Consider the following 23,234-nt stretch of genomic DNA (forward strand, 5'->3'; position numbering starts at 1 on the left):
CACGATATTGAAGAAAAGTGCCTTTGCTTTAGTATATGGACTTAAAAAAATTTGTAGTGGTCTTTCCAATTTCGAACGAAATTCATTGAAAGGAAGCTTCTGTATTTAGCTGCTGGAATATAAGGTACATAATAAATACCAAATAAAAGAAGCCTGATAAAGAAAATTTGGTTTACAGGTTTAGTAAGATTTGGATTACAGGTATCAATTATGCAGAGTATTATTACATAATCTGTCTAAAACATATTGCTTCTGGGTTAAAAAAGCATCCCATTTTTCGTATAGAGATACCCTATAGTGCAAAATCACAATCACATAATGATTATTCTAAACTTAACAACTTTTACAAATGATTGCCATTCCTATATGGTAAGCATTTCTTTTCTTCTTTAACAGAATTAATTAATTTCGGGCAACATATGGAACTATTTAAGCTGGAATGTAAAGCTCATTTAAAGAACGACTTAAAAAGATTAAAATATACGGATGACCCACAATGTTTGCTGCCCGGAAACAAAGCATTGCTGTTAAAGAAAATTCTTGAGAGAATCTGCAACAACTTACGGAATTCCATTAGAAAGAAGAAACTGGCTTGCCTCAATTATTTTAACTGACCCTCCTTTCTTCCATTTACTTTTTAATGTTTTTCTATAAGATAACGAAATAAGGATTTCAGCTGGTATCGTCTGAAAAGCGTTTCGGCTGTTATTGATACAATCCTGTAAATCAAAAGTTCTGAAATTGGCATCGAATTTAGTGGATGTATTTGTGAACCTGAAAAATGCTCTGTTATAATATTATGTCTTAGAAAAATGAATGGTTAAAGCATGACTAAAAAATTTCAGCAGATATTGTAATGTAATCTTTCGGATTTCACTTTGTAAATAAAAAAAAAAATCCGAAATTTTTATTTCATTCATAAATAAATAATTGGGAAGAGTTTTCTTTCTCTTCTAAGGAAAATTGTTTTAATATTTTTCAATAAATTTATTGATTAATTAAATAAATTTAAATTACAAATTAAATAAATTTGTCAACCGTTTTGCACAACTATAAACACAATTTCACAACTTTTAAAATTGAATTTTTGTTTATATGCTAGACTTTTTTCGAAGATTACAACATTTAGCGCTAGAAAATAATTAAAAGATACTTGCTCATCATTTTTTAAGGATCATAAAATTATAGATTAGTCACAGGATAAAATAATAGGTCTTAGCATACATTGTTTTGCCGAATACTTGTAATAGTTTTTCTTTTGCGTCATTACGAACAAATTCAGTCCAGTTTTATGAATTGTTTTCAAAATGAAAGAAAATGAGTTTTGAATAATTTTTTTAATATATCAGTTCCAAAAATCTAAATTAATTAAAATAAATATAAAGCATTTTGACAGATCCAAAATTGTCGTAAATGGGCCATTATTATCCGTGTAGAGTTAAATCTTTTGCATACAACACGGATTATCCTATATTTGTATACATTCCATAAATAATTATTATATTAATATTCAACAACATATATTAAACATAATTTCAGAGACCTGGCAAAAATTTAAAATAATTTAAATCAAAGCAAATCTTGCTTTGGCAAATCATTACAATTTTAAAATATGCATACATTTTCTTACTTTCTTCTTTTGCAGTGAAAAGTGTTAAAGGATTAATGGAGAATAAGAAGAATACTTTACGGTATTCATTATGAAATAAAAGAGGTTGAGGATGCATGCATACCTACTCACATTGCAGTTTACTAGTCAAAATGTTAAAAGTAAGAAAACGCTTTTCAGATGGATGACTCGCCATATTGTCCAATTTTTCGCCTTCTATATCTTTATGTCTTTAGATATGATTTTGACATTCAAAAACAAAAGATTTCTCTATATTTTCTAGTTACTGAAAGTAATATTCAGGTTTGGAGAAAATTTCTCAAAGCGACTAAAGTATGCTTAGACAAAATAGTATATTGCAAAAAAAAAAAAAAAAAAAAAAAAAAAATTCTATCTTCTGCAGATGATTTTTTTTTATTTGATATAATTAAAATATGCCAAATTTTTCCCTTGGCTGCTTCTAATTTTTAATTTTCTTTCGATTAACGATCGTTTGAAAATTGTTTAAAAGTAACATTAATGCAATCATTTCTTTCAAATAAAAATGTAAAATTTATTCTATAATAAAATATAATTAATTTTAATGGTTGTATTGCTCGGTCAATCATTTTCCCATGTTTCAAAATATAATTAGGCATTTCTATTTATTATCACGAAATTTCTTTCTATGTATTTGAGAAGAAAGAAATTATGGTTTTCATTTCTGCTTTTTTCTAGAAAATGCATTGAAAAAAATCCTTGATATTTTCATCCATCTTTATACTTAATTACGGACTTCTACGTCTGATTAGAATTAATATATTGCGGTAAATTACTTGTGGAAAATATTTTAATGAAGTGATTATATCATAAAACGTTTGAAGTTTTGAAGAGAAAAAAATTAATGAAACCCAAAGGAAAGCAGTATTGCTTTTCACTATTACATTTCTTTCATTATTACTTTAATGTCATTTTTTTCTAAATAAATAATTACATTTCTCAGATAACCTTTTAAAAGTTTCCCTGAAGTAAATATTTCAAAATTATTGTATTGATGTTTTTGCATTTAGGTAATTGAAATTATTCTTTTTTGCACAAAGGATTTTTTTAATTACCTTTTTTCTGAATCTACAATAGCGTATTGCTTTTTAATTTCATTCGATTTGATTCGATTAAATTCACTTTGAGTTTTTTTTTTAATTCTCAGTTGTACATATTTTATGTAAACCAATTAAATAGTGAAAAAATGTTATAATAAGTGAAAACCGAACATATATACAAATACGACTTATTGCACTTTACTATTCTGCTGACAATTATCTGTCAACGATTTAAGCCGAGTAAGCGTCTCTTGTTTTATCAGTAACGCCACCTAGGGCCAAGAGTACGACTTAACTACTTCATGCTGCACATTCGCGTGCACAACCCCTTTTTACAGGGGAACACATTCACCCACCTCAGGGATAGAAAACAGAAGAACAACCATGCCCGAACTGGGACTCGAACACGAGACGCCCAGATAGATACAAATAATTATTAGAAAGACTGATTAACTTTTGAAGACATAAAGATCCATCTAAATACAATGAATTCACAATTACACGCATATAAACAAATTCCTCAGTAGTTTTGCACAATGATGGATCTTAGTTATAAGGATGTTATATTTGGAGAGGTGAGCTATATATATAAATCATAATGGTAAAGCAAATTTTCTGAGTCACTCCAAAATACTGAGTCAAATTTTCTGAGCTACTAAAAATTTAATAATTTTTCACTCCAGCCCATAAACTAGAATGTCTCTCAAATCAGTATTAGAGTTTCCCACTTCAATAAAAGAACTTTATTTCATCCGCATCATTCCGAAGCAGATGAGCACTCTCTTCTTTTAGGGTCTACATTGCAGTGAAAAATGTAGTTCTACGAGTAAATTAAAAATTTATTCACTAAATATTTCATTTCAATTTTCAACGCGGAAACTGTAATAAAATGCAAAAGAAATCAGCTGTAAAGAAGAATCTTAAGAAAGTAAATAGTAGTGACTATTTCTTTTTTCGAAGAAAGAAAAATATTTATTATGACTCAGCCTTTGTTTTCTGAGAACAGTTTTTTTTTTTTTTTTTTCATTTTTTATTTTCCTGGAAATATTTGCAATCAATTTTCCAGCAAAATGCCAAACGACATGCGTTTATCATTTCTTTAGAAAATTCTTCTCTGCTGAACTTCAATTATTTGAGTTCAGGTCGATCAAATAATCTTATATTCAAGTAATTGGATATTTGATGGAAAAAAAATGTTATACTTAGGCAAACAAATTGAATTTAATTTATCTATAATGTTACAAAGCATTGAATACAAAATCATCTTTTTCACATTTTACATACTTATACATTCTATTAAATATTTTTATGTTGATCATATCAGTTAGAACCAGTCGTTTCCTGTTTTTTTCGTTTTTACTAAGAAATTTTGCTAGCATATTTTTCGGATAATAAGAGTTTCAATGTACAATTTCATTGAATCCAAGTAATTTTGCATTCTATATTTGTTTACGATTTACGTCTCATAATTGAAATCTTTTTCTTCTAATTAACAATAATTAGAATCAATCAAGTAAAGAACGTATGATTTTCCAGATTTGATGAACTTTCCGAAGTAAATCGAATCAGGCTTCTTTGTATTATAGTAGCAAAATTATAAACTGCAACTATTAATGAAAAACAGAATTTAGCTAGGACTCATGGCGGTTAAGCTCTTTTTCGGGCTTTAATACAAATAAAATCAATATGAAAATCTAATCCGATATATGAATTCCTAGCGGAAATACACTCAACCAATTGAAATGAAATTTTAGATATTGTTATTTTAAAGTATGTACTCAAGATTATTATGATTTTAAACAAAATATCTCTCCTGGTTACAGTTACAATTTAAAAATTCGAAATTTTTGAAATGGTAACACCTATTTTTTTTTCATTGCCTAAATTTAAACGGCGTTTCGAAAACTACAAATGATGTTAGAACATCACTTGTTTGGCAAAATTTGGGGCGTAAAATATGTGCAAAGTAGAGCATTGTAAAGGAATAAAGACAACGTAAGAGAGGAGATGGAAAAAATATCGTTTGGAATTAAACTTCTTTAATCCGCTCACTTTCGGAGGTGTTTACGCCTTTCATGCAAGAAATTGTTGATAGCTATACTGAACATACTATAGCAAGAGAGAGGTGCATAATTTGACGTTTTCTTGCATTATTCAGTTCAAACAAATTTTTTGCATTCGATTTATTTACTTCAATTTCTGCATACATAGTCTATAACTCAAAGAATCGATGGTATTCTATGAATAATATTTCAATTGCCTATCTATATGAATAAGGCAAAGTGCGTCAATCCGCCTTCTCTCTGTGTTATCATTGTTCTTTTACAAAGTAAATGTCCTTTACAATGTCTTTGTTACAATACTTTACAATGTTTGATCTTTCCAATGGCATCTACGGTTTTTCAGTTCGCTGATCGATTTGCAAAGGAAAATAAAAGTGTCCATTACCATTCAGAAATTCCTTAACATATTCACTTGAACTGTAACTGTGAGAATGCTTCTTTTTCTTTTCAAGGATTTAAATGTTGGAACGCCAGAAAATCAACCAGATTGGTTATAGATTAATAAAGCGCTTTCTGAAAGAAAGAAATATCTTGAAGGTATTAGTTCAATTCGCATTTCAGAAAAACTTGTACTCTATTTTGACCGTCGAAAAGATGAGATAATAAATAAAGAGACTGATAGTAGTAAATCCATCGAAAAATCTATAGCAGAACTCATATCTTTGATTGAAAAACATATTCAACCAATTATGGAGACGTTAGAAAGTATAAAAGGCCTCAAATATCTAGAAACTGAATTTAAGGATATTATTCTAAAAAACTTCAAGGACGGCAGATATAGGCTTTTATGACATATCCAGAATATTTCCTTTTGTGAACAATGTTTAATTCAGAAAAAATCATTAGATGTATAAGAAGTAAAATTATATAAGAAGCTTTAAAAATGGACTTAAGAGCAAAAAGTATCTTCAAACAATTAAGTAAATTTTATGACAAAAGACTGCACATGTTTTATTAATCGGTAGTTAACTACTGATGTGTAATCTCACTCAATACTAAAGCTATATGAAAAAACAGAGTTGAAAATTCCGCCGCACACACAAGTAGTAGAATAAATTATAAGATAGATTACTGAAGATTTTTAAACACTTTTGGGATTTCAAATAAAAAAAATATATTATTTATTCGAACAAGATTGCTAAACATACATCTTTCTAAGTTTGAAATGAAGCATTTCACACCTATAACTACGACGATTTAGGAACAAATATAAAATGAGACTTTACTTTCTATAAAGGGAGAACAATCAATCAACATTTTAAAAACCTTTTGGTTAACCTCATTGAGGGTGATGTTTATCTTAACCAAGTATACACTGGCCATGGTGTATTTTGTGTACATCAAAGTCGTTTCCTTGTCAAAAAGTCTACTTGTCAGTGTGGCACCGAAGAAGGATTTATAAATCACGTGATAAAAGCCTGTGCACTAGGGTGGAACGAAACAACGAACTTTTGATTTTTAATTAGGAATAGCGCGGAAAAGTTGCCTTTTGGTGTCTATAAAATAAATTATAAATATGAGAAATATTAGAGTACGTCTTGAGGTGCCGCAAAAGCGTTAAAGTTTCATAAAATTGAAATTTTTGCTACATTTTAAAGTTTTTTTACGAAATAATCAGCATTTCATTTTAAATTTGTAATAGCGTGGTAAAGATGCCTTTTGGTATAGATAAAATAAATAAAAATTATAAAAAAATATTAGAATACATCTTGTGGTGCCACAAGGACGTCTTTTGAATATTGGGAAAGAAATATGTCTTTTGAATATTGATTCATATTTGTAATCTATTTTAATAAAATTGTTTTAAAATTTTATTCCTATTATTCCAGAAATAGAATTATTTCATAAAATAAGAAATTTTATAGATCTAATAAACATACTTCAATTTTGAAATAGTTTTTATTTGTATGTTAGCAGACATTTTTAATAAAAAAATAGATTATCGGCAAATGAAATCATCAGCCTAATATTTATAAATTAATAAACATTCTGATAATTATTTTTTTATACTTGAAAATAAAAATCTACTTTCTATTTATGTTTAAAGAAAACTAAAATGTACAAAAATAATAACATTTTGACAAAAAAAAAAGTCAAAATTTTTGGCCAATTCTGGAAAGCATAAACAAAAATATTTATCTTAGAATGCTAATATCATTAAAGAACAGACTTAAAAATAATGAAAAATCTGTTTGGATTATAATTTTTAGCGCACAAAATATTTTTTAAGAAATTTTTTTAAGAAAATAAAACAACCTCCTCACAGGATTGTCATATTCCATTAACTAGTAACTTTCTTCTCTCAATTATCCTAATAGATTTTTCCTTTTTCTTGTTAATATTTCTCTATTAGATTAAGAAAAAGTACTTTTAGTTTGTAGTCGCCATCAGAAAGACATTTTTGTTGTTAAGCCTAAATACCTTAAAAAGTGGGGCTCTCAGGATTCTTATGGTTTTGAATTAAGTTAGTTATTCTGACTAGAAGAATGTCAAGTTTTAATATCATTTACCAGGATAGAAGAATGACTAATGCATGTCTTCGCAATATCAAGCGATAATCCCGGTTTTTTTTTTTTAAATAAACAATTTTAATTTTTTTATTCTTTGTTTTCCACCATTTCCGAATTATAAGAGCAATAATTCATAATAATTACTCTCTGAACTATTCTTATAGTTCAAATTATTTTTTTCATCCAATTTAGGCAACTCTTTCTGCATTAAATTTTGGCAAACCACTGTAGTTCAAATCCTTGCAAATTTCTTTTCTGATGATATAATAATATATTTTCTAATTATTTTAAGACAGCATAAGAACTATTAATTTTATACTGAAAATTCCATGACGCATCAACCTATTATTTAGACTTGAGTCTAAATACTTTCTGAAGCAAAGAATTTTATCTTTTTTAATAAAGTAATAGCCTATTAAGAGTTTTTATTAGACTATTTTGAGAAAGAGAGAGGGTTTGTTTTTCACATTTTTAATTTTTTCCGTAAGATATGTATCCTTTATATTTTTGCTATTCTCAACATCGCCATTACATTTATCTTCAGTATGAAGGAAGAATTATTTCATTTATGACGAACGCATTCATTTAATTTTCCTAAGATTTTTCCATTATAATCATGATTTCCTTATTGTCTTTTATTGTTTCTATTTATTGTTTTTTATATGCATTTTATAATGAAATATTTGAAATGAATAATGTATTTTAAGTTGAAATTGTAAAAACTTTGAATGAGTGCCTGTTCTTCAATCTGTATTCTATTTATGTCATGTAAAGTAATAATTGTTTTTTAATTAATTTAAATGTGCGGAGAACATAACTATATATTTCATTTAATGGGTTTCACACCAAATGTTAATTAATTGATTAATTCTGTTTTTGAATCGAGAAAATTTAATATATAGGGTGATCAAGAAATAACAGGAGGTGTTCGGAGCTTTGTAGCGTGTTATGTCCTGGACAAAATATAACAAAATTTGGCCACCATACACATTAAGCATGCTGTTTCAATTCATCAAAATTATCAATTTTTTTTTCGATTACTATGAAAAAAAATAGTATGAACAAACGTAGGTAGGGGAATTTCGGTGCTGCAGTCGAAAACTTTATTATGTAATTTTCTTATACGGGTACTTTGTGACATGGCATAGAAGCTAAAAGGAAGGGTTGTGTGAATTTAAGTCACTCTGCATTGTTACTACGGGGACGCGCTTTATTTGTCAAACTGTTTCATCAGCGAGATGAAAATGCCAATGCTGCTCTTCGTGAATAGCGGAGGTTAAAACAGTTACGTAGAGGACCGATGACCATAACTAACACGAAGAATAGTTGAAAGATTTGAAACAACAGGAATTCTTGGTGTGCAGCCAGACCGAGGATATAAATTTATCAAGCAGGAACAAGTTGAAGAAGTTGTAACAGCCGTTATGGATCAGGCGATAGCTAATGAGCAGGGTCCAGCAGTGCACATTCAATGTCACGACCAAAAGAAACCACGTTCTGAAATTTTATCCGCATAAGATAACACCCATTAACTGATGGCACAGATCTGAATCTTGGCAATTTTTGGTTGTGGGGCTTCTGGTTCACTTGAAAGGCGTTGCGTTTCAAGGACATGTTCCTGACATTCCTACTTTAAAAGATCAAATAACGTTGCGTGTCAGACGAATAAATGTCGATATGATGCGAACTACCGTCGAAAACCTATGTGTACCGCATGCATTATTGGAACATCAATTTGGTGGCCAGCTTGAGTTCAAATTTGTAAGTCGTTATAATAAACGGTTTTCATTGGCATTTGGTGCATTGCTATTTACTGTTTCCATTGACAGTTATGTATTCATTTTCCACACATTATGCACTTGCAGCGCCAGGATTTCCCCTATCGGCGTTTTTTGGTACTAATTTTTTTTTTTTTTTTGATAAATCGAAACCACATACTTAAATGTGTATGGTGGCCAAATTTTGTTATATTTCGTCTAGTACATAATATCCGAACACCTCCGCTGTTTCTTGATCACCCTGTATATTCTTGATAATTTATATCAGAGGATTGGAATTTATGTTAGAAATTAAATATGATGTATTGCTTTAAAAAATAAGTAATGTGAATTTCTGTAAGAAAATTGCCTTCATATAAGCAAAACTTACGAAAACATACGTGAAGTTTTATTCTAAGATGATAATTAATTTTAGTTATTTTTCTAAGTATAAATATTTAATTACTAAATGAAATTAATTTAAATTAATTAAAATTATTTAAACTAAATTAATTAAGTTACTAAATTTTATTATTGTGTTATTGAATTTTTTGTTGGACTAACACTAACCCAGATCCTGCAAAAATGAGAAAAAGAAGAAATTGATTGAAAGTGATAAATTGAAAAGGGAAAGGTGCAAGAGCCAAAAGTGAAAATGTTTGGAAATAACGAAACACTTTCGTACTATATTGTAAAAATGTTCACTTTATCTTTACTCTTTTTTTGAACTATCTGAAAAAATACCATACACTTATGCTTACAAGAATGTAAAGTATTTCTTTAACAACATTTCACAACATTGTAAAAGGCATTTTCTTCGCGGTCACTTTAACATTAAAACCCTGTTTGAATTCTTGCTTTCTAGCTTGTGAAGACAATGCCTCATAATTGTTCAAACAAATTGGACCTCGAAGATTGAGTGAATCTTTATACTACACATGTCTGCGTATGGACACAATAACTGAAAAACATTTTGTGCTACTGAGATAAAATTTGGTATATGATATTTACATCAAATGTTTAGATTTCTGCCAAAATATAATCGAAATTCATTCCGCCCAAATGTCCCACTACCAGTGAATGCTATATCTAAAAACTACGAACTTCCACATTGATAAAATTTATATATATGCTTAGATTCTAAAATGTAAATTCATATGCAATTCGGAGTCAAATCCATCAATTCTTGATTTCATTCTGTAACATGAAAGACATTCAAAATAAGCATTCCGTTTTTTGATACCTGAGGATTAACCACATACCAGTAAATACTTGCCATTGGTCGTACTCTAGATTTAGTGGAAACGCTAGTTTCTTGCAAAGATTGATACTTCGCCATTGCCTTGCAATTAGAACTCAAGTTTTTGTTTTCTTTACTATTTCAAAAGAATAACTTAGATTTGTTTAGCTAATAAATCAGAAAAATCCAACGAATAAAAGAAGAAACAATAGTTTTTTTATACATTTAAAAATAGTTGCCTCAAAACTGCCATTTGCAAAACTTATGACATCTTCAGTCTTCTCGAAAACTACTTGAAATTAATTGTTAAATCCACTCATATTTTATACGTCCACAGAAATAGTCCCTTAGTTTCCAACACAGACCTTGGACAAAAGTGCTGACGTCAGGAGAGATAACAGTAATAAGGACTCGATTCGAGTGACAAAGCGTCCATCCAAAGTCAAGAATTTCTCAGTGCTGTCAGATATTTCACAATCAGTTGTCCACACTAGAGCTCAAAAGTGTGCCTTTGTCGAAAGAAAGGAATAATAGAAAAGTGAGCCACATAAAAGAATTGATCGAAGAATCGAATTATTATTATTTTTTAAGAATTGTTTTGTTTCCTGAACTGTTTATAAATTATATAATAAATCTGTTTTCAGCAGGAGATTCTTCCTAATACAAATATTAATTTTTTTGAAATTTAGTATTAAAATGTATTTTGTTACTCTTATTCAACATAGCTATATTTTAAAATACGTTTTCCTCGGAAGTTTCCACACTAAAGCCTCACATTCTCCTGTTCACATTATAGATGTAGAAAGCACTAGATCAATTTTAGTTTAGAATTGTTATTGGAATTTGCAATAAAATATATTTAATAAAAGCATACTGTTATTTGAATTAGAGAGAAAAAAATTCCGCCTTAGTTGCTTTAAATTTTTAGATTAAAAATCATATATCATTGTTACGAATGTTATAGAATTTTGTAAAAATTATTTCAAAAAATCATTAATAGAAGGCACCTCTGTTATAGAAAGAAAATTTAATTTAATTAATGGACTAACTGATAACTAGTTTAAAAAAATTAAAATACTATATATTTTTCGAAGGTAAATTTCAAAACTCTGGCATTCCTTAAGAATGAATGAAATATTAATTACAAATTTCCATCGTTGCAGGCATACAACAAATTAACTTAAATAAAAGTGTGTAATAGAAATAACTTATCACCTGTTTGAAAGGATTAGATATTATGGTAAATAAGTAGTCATATTTGTATTGTTACTTGAATTGACTCCACTGTTGTTCTGCTTCATGTCAGCGTAATTTAATTTAATTGCAAATAAAGAACAATTTGTGGATGCAAAATTCACAAGCAATCAATAATTTTAATTAATATATAATTCCAGGAAAGTAGCAAATAGCCGTTAATGTACTCCTGGGTGTTAAAACTTTGTCAACTCAGTAAGTGTTAAGCAAATGAAACATGATGAACCAAAAATTGTCAAACATATTTACATGGAATGAATTACTTATTAATTACTAATTAAATCATCTTTTAATTCAACGCGCAGAATGTAGTTCTTGATAGCGCTTTAAAATGATGCGGTGGGGGTTGGTAATTTAATTAGCAAATGGAGTTAAATTATGAAGATGGAGTTTTATTTCAAGTACATTGTGAAAAAAAGATTAGGATAAGTAACGCTTTAATGCTTTACAGTACAGAGAATAGCATCTTTTCTGCTAACCTAATTAAACCTAAAGATGAAAGAAACGTATTAGAATTTAGTAAAAATGTTTGAAATATTGATTTTATAATCTTGCGTTAATCAATGAAAATTAGAAAATATGAATAATATCACATGATACCTATAAATCAAAGAGTTTCAATATGGTAAAAAAGGAATACTAAAACAGATATCAGGAATTCTTTTAAAGCGAAATTTTCAGAATTATTTTCTAAAAATAATACCTACAGAGCATCAATATTAGCTTGAACCTTTTAAAAGCACAAATACAATATTTGTTGACAATTGGAGATATGTAATTAACGAGCAAAAGTCTTATAGTACTTCATAAGTATGATAATGTTTTCATTCTGATATTGGACTGAGTAGGCAAATTTTATAAAAATGTTTAGGGTAATAGAGAAAAATTAAAATAACTGAAACTAATGGGAATAAAATTTATGATACTATTTTATGAAATGTGAAATAATTAGAAACTATTCATATAAGAATATTCAAAAATACCTACATAATCTCAAGTTTTAAAGATCTTTTTTTAAAAAAAATTACAATAGATATATTCTGCTAAGCTTTTTTTAGCCTCATGTCAAAATAAAAATAATTACATAAATGTTATTGCCATACCAAAAAATAAGAAAGTTATTCAATACTTTTTAAAAAATTTCTTTCATTTGAACATTTGAAATTGTTGTTACAAATTTTTTTTAAAAATTGTAAATGAAAGTGAAAAATAACTGCAATAATTTAAGAACACGCAAAATAAAAATCTAACAAGAAATAAAATAGGAACAAGAAAAGAAATGACGATAGCTCAATTATAAAGTAAAATTTCAATACTTAAATGAAACAGAGAGATCAATAAATTCTGACGGCTTTAACAGAAATTATATCTTTTATTTACTATTTAGAATGAATACTATACTTTTTACAAATATATAATTATAAATAAATTTCACTTTCCAAAATTCTTGGAATGGCAGTGCGCATTGCTAAATAAATTCCAAAACACGCCAGGTGATTCATGGGAAATTCCTAAAATATACTAGAATAACGCCATCTAAGGAAAGGCAACTTTTCAGACATTAGGGGGAGAATGGGGCGATTGTATTGAAACTATCATTTTCACAAAATCGCCGTGGGAGCTCGCCGTGCTGAAAAGGCGACTTTCAGAGGCGATAGAAAAAAAATATGAACAGAGTCCGATATCGGCCCGACCCAAAGGTGACTATCGTGGAAAATGTGCGATCTTTAGCCGAGCGATCCGATGATTGCCCAATCATTTAGCGACCAGTCTTGCTGCTTGGAACAGGATAATTATTAGTTTTCATCTAGGTCCCATAGGAAATCTAGGTCCTATTTTGGAATATTTCGTGTTAAGTTAGCCGAGGAATTTTTTTATATATATAACAATATGGCATGCGAATTGATAGTACTCCATTGTCTAGGTGGTAGATATATATTCAACTAAACACTTGATTTGAATTCAATGAATTATTTGAAATTAATTTATTTTTTTACTCCTGTCCGGTGAGACTGATTACGTTTCATATCAATTAATGTATTTACGCATGCCATCTTATAGAATCTTTGATAAATGAGTTGAAGTTTCTGATTTTTTATAAGCATTTGTACCCCTTATATTTTAGGAAACTTTTATTTGTTGAATTCTTTATTTTCTTGTGCTGGCTCATAACAGTTCAATTTTTGCTAAAAAATTTGAATTTACACGCAATTTTGTTTTTTTAATTAGATTAATTCAGGCTGTGTGTTTGTTGGATAGAAACATATTTTTTGAAAATATTTGCCATTTTTTGCTTTGGATATGTTTCATAATTGAACTATTGTAAAAAAAAGTTTTTACTATGGGTGTAATAAAAAAAAATCAATCTACTTCAAATGGAAAATAAAATTGATAGGGAAATGAAAAGTTTCAATGCACCATTCTCTTAGGGCATACATTAAACGTAAGAAAACCGCAAATTTTCATCATATCATTTCGCAATTATAAGAAAAACTGTAAAACCAATTACTTCAAATTCAAAAATCCACATCCCTAGCTTTTATAAATAACAGAAAATGTATGATTAAATACTTTACATTATTGTAAAACTAATATCCCAGAATTAAGATGTGATTGTTATCAGAAAAAAATTTTGTGCGTCTGAACTTGTATTTGAAGGCAATAATTTTTATAGAATTTGCTTAGAATTAGTTATTGAAAAACCCCAGAGTTAATTGTATGATTTTTTTTCTATCATAAATATTTATTTTCTTAGCTAACTTTTTAAACATTTTTTTTCCCATTTTATGCCCTTATTTTCATGCGGAACTTTTTATGTGCCATGATTCAGTAATGATTTTAAAAAGAATTCTTTTGCGTCAGTATAAGGTTTGAAGGGAACAATAATTGTGCATCGTGAAATGAAAGAGGCATCATTTTGTTTCTAAAAATGCAATAAGCGAGGGGGAAAAATACATTTTCTTTTGTGACAGAGACAAGTGGGAAAGAAGGATATGTTGATCCTGAATTTGCAGGTCGGGCCATTTTGGACTTCATATCGAAGCAGAAATACATGTCTTCCTTTTTCCTTCAACCCCTACGATAAGATATCAAAAAATTGCTGAAAAACATCTAAAGCAAGAAGCTTTAGATGTTTTTCAGCAATTTTTCGATATCTTATCGTAATTGAGGTACACCAAGCAACAGATGATAATTGGAAAAAATATCCCCCCTCACCAAAGGATAAAATATATCAATATCTTTATAGTTAGTCCATTGAAGTAAATATGCAAAAATATTTACTTTCTAGCATACAAAGCTATAATAATCTTCACGAAAAAATCAAACTCGAGATTTTAGCGAACATTCGCTCTTCAGGCTTTTCTGAGTTTGAAAAACAAGTTTATTTTCATATATCTATATGCCTTGGAAAACGATATTTAAGAAAAATGCTTTGAATCCGATGAATAAAATTGGTTTTTGACTTGTAAGAAATTTGTAGACTTCTCTCAAATTTTGAACGAATGTCATGTAAGACATTCGAGGCCCTATTGTAGATCCACAATTTTATGTGGTAATAGGAGAATAAGACGTTTTCAAGATTTTGTAGAAAGTTCTGCTGATTACGATTTGTTTTAATTTTCTTATAAACAGTTGGCTATCAAATTCCAAAGGGAAAATTCTAGATTTCATATTTTAGAATGGATAAAAAGTATTTTCGCTTTGCGAATATTTTCCTATCAAAGCTAGTATTTGAATAATTTTCACCTTCTACTGTTGAATCCAGAATGATTGTATTGTTATTTGAAATATATACTTGTCAACCTTTCATTAATTTATTTTATCATCAGAAGATGAAGGACGCATCCAGAGAGATCTTATCCATCTGCGGTCATTATTTTAAATTATGTTCTAAAATTGCTGATGCTGTTTTCAGAGCACGTTTTTTTCGAAGGGAATGACAGGATAAATGGTTGGGCACTTGAAAGAAGAGTCAAATGCATTTATGAAGAAAGAAAAATAGTATTTGAGATCGTATATAAAAGAAACAGACAAAAATGTATGAATTTTTAAGGATAATGTAGAGGAGAATTTACACACTATCACTCGAAAACTTGCAGTGTAGAAAGAGCATTATTTGCCGAGCTACGAGAAACGTACAGGAAGTTTAGTAAAGTCCTTTGTGAACTGGCTCCACATTAAGGGAATAATTGAGTGGAAATCTGCATAACCATTTTGGTAAACTGACAAAAGATATTTTCTTAAGATGAATGGTAATATGCAATCAAATGTGGGTAATCTACGAAATATAGATAATTGGGAAAACATTGTTGCTTGTCGATCAAATAGGCGAGTTAGTCACAAAATAACGCCGACATGAACGAAAGGTAATAATTCATGGCAGGTACCTAATTGCAATTTATCAGCTTTGTGGGTCAGTTTACACTTTCTTGAAGCTACTGTAGTCAGGGTTAATGGAATTTATAACATCATGTATGCATCACATTTCGATTATGTCATAATAATGAATAATAAATTATAAGAATTTATAAAGTCGAATTTTTACCATAAACATTTCTAGTCCAGAACTTGCTTGTTTATTTCAGTCTATCTATCACGTGTTTTGATCAATGATATCTTTTCTTTGCGGTAAATATTCATCTAATATCGGTGATATGGAGTAAAGATATCTATCATTTATTGCTTCCAAACCAACCGCGTCTTAAAAGATACTGCCAAGGTTTCGGTCAGTTACTGAAAAAGATGGGAAATGCTGATCTTTGGTGATGGAATTTGCTTTGTTACTTAATTTATTTAATACTTTGTTCATGATATTTAACTAAAATTGGTATACAAAAATTCACTTAAGACACAATAGATTTTCAAGATTTTTAAATTTTATAGTTAATCTAAATCAGAATAAAAGATGTAATACAGATATAACTGCTGGAAAATTTTACTTAATAAAATTCTTTGAAAGTGTTTAAAATTAAGTTTTCTATATGGAAAGGAAGGAATTCGTAATGCAAGTAGACAAATATTTAATTTTTCCTCCCAAACCTTTTCTGCAGCAGAATATATACATTTCAGAGTGAAAATTTTAAATATACTTCGTCGTCTATCTTCAGATCACTTTAAGCCTGTCAAATGCATTACAAGAAACATACAATATCTCCGTAATATGTTTTCACAATATCATTTCAGAGGAGTTCCTTGGGAGAAAATGCAAGTAAAAATTTTAATACATTTTCTTACGTAATATAAATATATTTAGAAGATAACTTTCTGTTTAGACACAAATGTAATGCTTTTTATCTAATTTGGTACATTTTTAAAACAGTTAGTTTCCTAAAAAGAAAATTAATTCATAGGAATTATAACATAATTTTCCCCCTGGATAATAATATATTATTTTAGCACGGAAATTCTGGCGCCTTTATTTTTTTACTGACAAACAGTTTGTTTTTAATTAAAACTGTAAATAGAACAGAAACTACTTTTGCTTTTAAACAGTGTTTTTCTTAAGAATATTTTCTTAAAAAAAATGGCTTTCTTTTAATTTCATTTTTGTATTCACAAAGAAAAGAATATTTACACGCTTAGACAATGAAACAAAATGTATACTTCTTTAAATAGAGGAAAAAACAGTAGAAATAAAAAAATACTATTTCTTTTACACGACATTTCATTTCTGTAGAAGAAAATTTCGCATTGTTTTTCTTTTGACAGGAATTTATAGGAGACTGTTAGTCTTTGTGTTATTCCTCAAGTGATTTCTGAAATTAAATGTCTCAGGCAGAAATCATAATTTGCTTCCGTTTCCACTCCATACCATTTAGACAACTTGTTAGTTACGAACCACTTGTTTAATCTGCAAGAAAAAAAAGATGGTGCCATGAAAACGAGACGATGAGTCGGGTCTTTCCAAATATGAGACAATCGTTTTCAAAATTAGTTAACTGTTGCTGAGATGAGACGTGGTTTGGATATCAATAAATCACTTGACTCGGACAAATTTAATTCAACATCAATAAGGAATTTAGCTTCATTTTAATTTAGACTTATAAATGTATTTCATTATTTGCTACATAACGTAAAATGAATACACTTTTATTTTTGAATTCTTGTTGTACCTTGTGCATTGTGTTAACTTTAATAAAAGAGCGAGAGAGGAAAGGAACGTGATTTAACTACTTATACTTCAAACTTTGGAAATGTTATAAAGATGGATGTAATATTAAGTAAGATAGTAAATTTCTGCTACATCTTAGAGAGAACAGCGAACCATAAAATAGAAAACAAGGAATTATTTATAAGAAAGTGGCATGGGCATTAGAGACAAGAGCTATATTCTAAATTTGAATTCTAAATTAAATTTGAAGAACCAACAAACGAGATTAAGATGAAAAACTATATTGGCTAAATGAGTCCTCGAATCAGATTGTTTCGTGTTAATTATTATTGATAAATTCAAAGAATAATTTGTGCTTAGGACAAACATTGCATTCTAATTGATTTTTCATTTGATTTCAATACTCTACTAAGTGCTTAGTTATAATTGAAGAAAGAATTAACGAATCAGTCCATTTCAAGAAAAGAAATAAATTGATTCTTGAATGCTCTTCAGTTACTTCGGAAGTACGTCTTTATTCATACATTTAAACATTTCTGTAATTTAATACGAATTCATTAGTTCACTAAAAGACATTTAATGAGTGAGTGTTTTCATTCATTTTCATTACAGTGAAAGCGAGAACGGGTTTGGAAAAGGATAAAATGATTGTAATTTATTAAAAGAATTTTGCAAATATTTGGTTTCATTAATACTTTTAAAGACTTGAACAAGAGCTTCATTTTTTTTATCATTTTGATAATCAATTTTAACAAACTGTGTTTATAATGTATTTTTTTTTTATTCTAGAATAACTACTTCTTTTGAAAATTTCCAGAAAATAAAAGGAATATGCAATTTTGATCAGTAAGAATAACTTTGATGAAATTAGTTCATTTAAATATAATGCAGTGCTTTTCAATTACAATTGCAGATCCTTAAAGAGAGAACTTAACTTAATGAGGCAATTAGATTGTTTACATTTGATTATTTCGGAAAAAGAATGACTTCTGTGTACAGAAATAAAAATGTGTGATATTCCATTGCTATTCTCAAATGGCTGGATATCGAATGATAATCTGATTCTCCTTCTAGTAAGGAGAATTTTAATTGTTTTAGTAAGGTCTTTCAACCGGAATTCATATATCTATTAAAATTTATTGTTATTATAGACAATAAAATAATAAATGTCTCACTTTAATCATTTTTCAATATGGTTTAGATAAATTCGTTTTGGATCCAATATTTATAATGGTAAGGGAATGCAGTTTTATTTAGACCATAAAAGAATATTTTAATATACGATCAGGAAAAAAAGTAATATTTATTAAATTAGTTGAGGAATGTTTCAGACCATTCATTTTTAATATAAGATAATTAACTTTTTTATTAAATAAGTAGAGGAATGTTTCAGATCATTCATTTTTATTATAATTAACTTTTTTATAAATATGCTTTAAAATTGAGAAAAAATAGTTTACTAAAATTCTGTTATCGATATAATTAAATAATTCCAGATTTAAATATTTCCCAAAATATAAAGATTTAGACATTGTGTCATTTAATTTTTATTTATTTCTTCACATATTGCCATTACTCATCTACGTCAGTTAAAAAAGTATCACGACATTTGTTATTGCTTGCAATCTATAAAAGTTAAATTTAAGGCAAAAATGTCATTGGATTTAAGATAATATCTTAATAATAATATGATAATAATAATAATATAAGTAATAATAATAATAATATAAAAGTAATAATAATAATAATATAAAAGTAATAATAATAATAATATAAAAGTAATAATAATAATAATAATAATAATAATAATATAAAGGGCCATCTACTATTTAGAGTTTTTTATAATGTAGAAATTTTTAAATCGAAACCCCAAAGATTTTACTTTTCCTGATTCTTTAAAATAAAAATTTTTCAGACATAAAGATATATTAGTTCTAATTAACCAAAGAAACATAAGGAAATATTTTTTGGGATAGTATGAGAAATAACAAAAGTGAAATTCCATTTAACGATTCAATTCACAATTTCGCCTGCTTATAATATATCAATTGTTTACTCAGGTGACATTTACCTGTTTTATTCTGCAGTAATGAGTTTCGAAATTAAGAGCAGGAATTCTTTTCGACGGAGTTTACAAAACACGTAGACCCAGTTTTTGTTTTCCGAACCAACATTTGATGTATCCTCTCAGTACATCATAATGATCCATAAAGTAAGTATAACATTTACAAAAGAAAAATTTTACAAGTTTTTCCAGAGGTTATCCAAAATTCTTTCAAATGTTACCTACCTTACCTAATCTTATATCTTTAAAAGAGCAATTCTTATATTTTTATGAATTTATTTATTTCGTGTATGTCGGAAACCGCTCTGACGATTTGGATCAAATTTTATATTTACAAGGGCAGGGTACGGGGTTGAAATCTCAGATCGGGATGAGATTTAGTATAATGAGAGTATACATTTAGAACGTTCATTTATGAAATTATTAAAACGCAATGGTCAGTAAAATTCGAGAAAATGGTCCTCAAATTTTTGATAAAGCTTATATACTGATAATTTAACTACCCTCCGATTTTGCGATGGCATGGTTGTCTAGGTAACCGTCAAGATCAGGGTTCAAAGCTGACTGGGAATGTTTAACTTTTTTTATAACTTTTATTCAATTACAAATTTACAAATACAGTAGACTCTCGATTATCCGCGCCTGCCGCACAAAGTTTTTTTTTTTTTTGACTGATTTTTTCACAAAGGTGCAGTTTTACAGTTATGCTTTTGTAATTACATAATACATTACAGTATTAAAACATACATATGTATTAATTTTTCTGTGTATCCTTGACGTCTCTCGTAAATACAAAGCACTTTTCTGTTTTCATTAACAAAATGCATTTTAGGTTAGTTTTGAGTGATATACTAAAATATTAAGCGTTAGTTAAACATTTCCTCCTGTTTATTTTACGTTTTATTGTACATAAAATGATTTTTCAAAGTTGGAATGACTGTTTTCTTTTTTCCTATACCCGTTTTTAGCTTTTTTCGGATTATCCGCGATTTTTGTTATCCGCGGCGGCCTTGCCATCCAATTCCGCGGATAATCGGGAGTGTACTGTACTCTTAATTAATATGTTTTTAATTTTTTCATGCAAAATAAATATTTATTATCAAAATACATAATAACAAAATTGAAATCTTAAAAGAAAAAAATTATATAGATGCATTTTTTTAAACAAAATAAAAATATTTAAATTTAATTAACTATTTACAGATAATTTTAATTAATATGCAACTTATTTTTATGCAAGGATAAATGTTTATTCTTTTAGTACTTAAATTATAACTTAATGTTTAAAGGAAAAATAATTAAAAACGTAACATTAATGGCTACATATAATTTAACTTGCTTGCATCATTTTCAAACAATTAATTTTCGAATTCTTGGATTTTCATTATAATAAATTATCAATTCTAACTCAACGAAGCTGCATTTATATCAAAATAGAAGGGAACAGGGATATTTGTTAAATATGTAAGCAAACATCCCTAACTGCAGCAATCAAAAGAAATAGGAGAGAGCAGGTGTTAATTTATTGAATGCTTTGGCAGAGGTTTCAAAGCGTATTAAGCGTATACAAAATTATTATTTAATCGAACATGATCAAGAAATAAATTCTTGCAAAGATAGTGTAAAAAGTCAATCAATTGTCATCACCAATTTTTAATAAGATGATAAGGTATGCATAATTTTAAATGCAAATGAAGCTTGTTTTCCCATGAATCTCTTAAAGAAACCTTGCTCTTGTGGACAATCAATTCTTGTGCAAGATGTCGAAATATATTTTGTTTCCAATGTTTTTACTATAGTTACCATTCGGGTTCTTGTATATAATCGAAAGTAAATGTATATAGGATCATGTTTTAGAAATACTGAATAATTTTTTTACGATGTGAGTACTTATAATTAATAATTATCCCCATATATGTTATATTTATTTCTATTTTTTTAAATATTAAATTACAATTTAAGTATTAAAATAATAAACATTTATACTTGCATAAAAGTAAGTAGCATATTAATTAAAACTTTCTGTAAATAGTTAATTAAATTGAAATTTTTTTATTTCTTTAAAAAATGCATCTGCATTTATATTTTTTTTCTTTTAAAATTTTAATTTTATTATTATGTATTTTGAAAATAAATATTTATTTTGGATAAAAAAAAATTAAAAACATATTAAATAAGAGTATCTGTAAATTTTGAATTAAATAAAAGTTATTAAAAAAGAAAAATAATTCCTAGCCAGGTTCGAACCCTGACTTTCCGTAAACGAGACGGTTACCTAGACAACCATGCCACCGGGGTCGTCAAGAAAACAGTCAATTATCAGTATATATAAGCTTCACCAAAAGTTTCAGGACCATTTTCTCGAAATTGACTGGCCATTGCGTTTTAATATTTTGATGAATGAACATTATAAATGTACACTGTCATTATACTAAATATCATCCTGATCTCAGATTTCAACCCCGTATCCTCCCTTTGGTAGATAAAGTTTCGATTTTAAATTTATCTGTGTAGGTGTCTTTCCTGACAAAACGCGATTTTGCACAAAAAAAGAACATTTTTTTATGACTAATTATTAGAGCCTTTTCCACTCTGCACTCAAATTAGCAATGTCATACAGCGCCAACTCGTAAAATTTTGTGGTACTTGCATGTTTTTTTCCATATGATGATAATCTACTGGTACCTCAAAATTTTAAGAGATGGCGCTGATGGATGTGAGATGTAGTAAGATTGAAATATATTCATGTATCATCAGTATATGATTTATGTCTAAATAAATAATAAGTCTTCAATAAAACAAGAACTTACAAAAAAAAAAGTCTATCGAGCAAAGCTTGGTTTCCCAGATATTAAACTCCTTAATTGGACCATTATAATAGGAAAAATGTTTGTTATTCAAACTTACTCTTTTCTTTGTTATATAAAACAAAATTCCTAAACATTATCTTTAAACTCTTTTAGTAAATTGTAATAAAATAATGCTCCTCTCTGAGGGTAGTCATATCACTGACTCTCCGACCCGCCCGTAGGCACACGAATAAAAATAACTGAATAACCGGACCACCGCTATAGCAACACTGGCAAGAATTGTGGTTGAGTCCTAAGGGCTACGATACAACCCTTCTTGAAGGAAGTACGTCCCATCATCGATGGAGGAGCCAGACGTATCGTGTATCCTCCAAGGTGGCGAGAACCAACCACCATTCCAGAAGCTTCTCATCCTTATTTTAGGTTCCTCCCCTGGGGGAACTCTCTGAGGGTATAATAACATACCCTCAGTTATTTCCGTTAAAGCAGCCTAAACATTCTTAGTAATTTAAAAAAAAAAATATTTAACTGATGGAATCTCTATGCAATTTTCAGTAACTGAAGGCAGATTGATTTTTCTCGTAAAAATTATTTTTATTATTAGTATTTTTATAACCTACTTTATTATAATTTATCAGTTTTTAAATTCAAATATTGGACAAAGCTGAGATATGATAGACATCCTGTTTAAAAGACGGTATGAATAAGTTAATTCTCCTTCATTATTTTATAATA

Source organism: Argiope bruennichi, chromosome 1 (assembly GCF_947563725.1).
Source record: "Argiope bruennichi chromosome 1, qqArgBrue1.1, whole genome shotgun sequence".
In the NCBI taxonomy this organism is placed as follows: domain Eukaryota; kingdom Metazoa; phylum Arthropoda; class Arachnida; order Araneae; family Araneidae; genus Argiope; species Argiope bruennichi.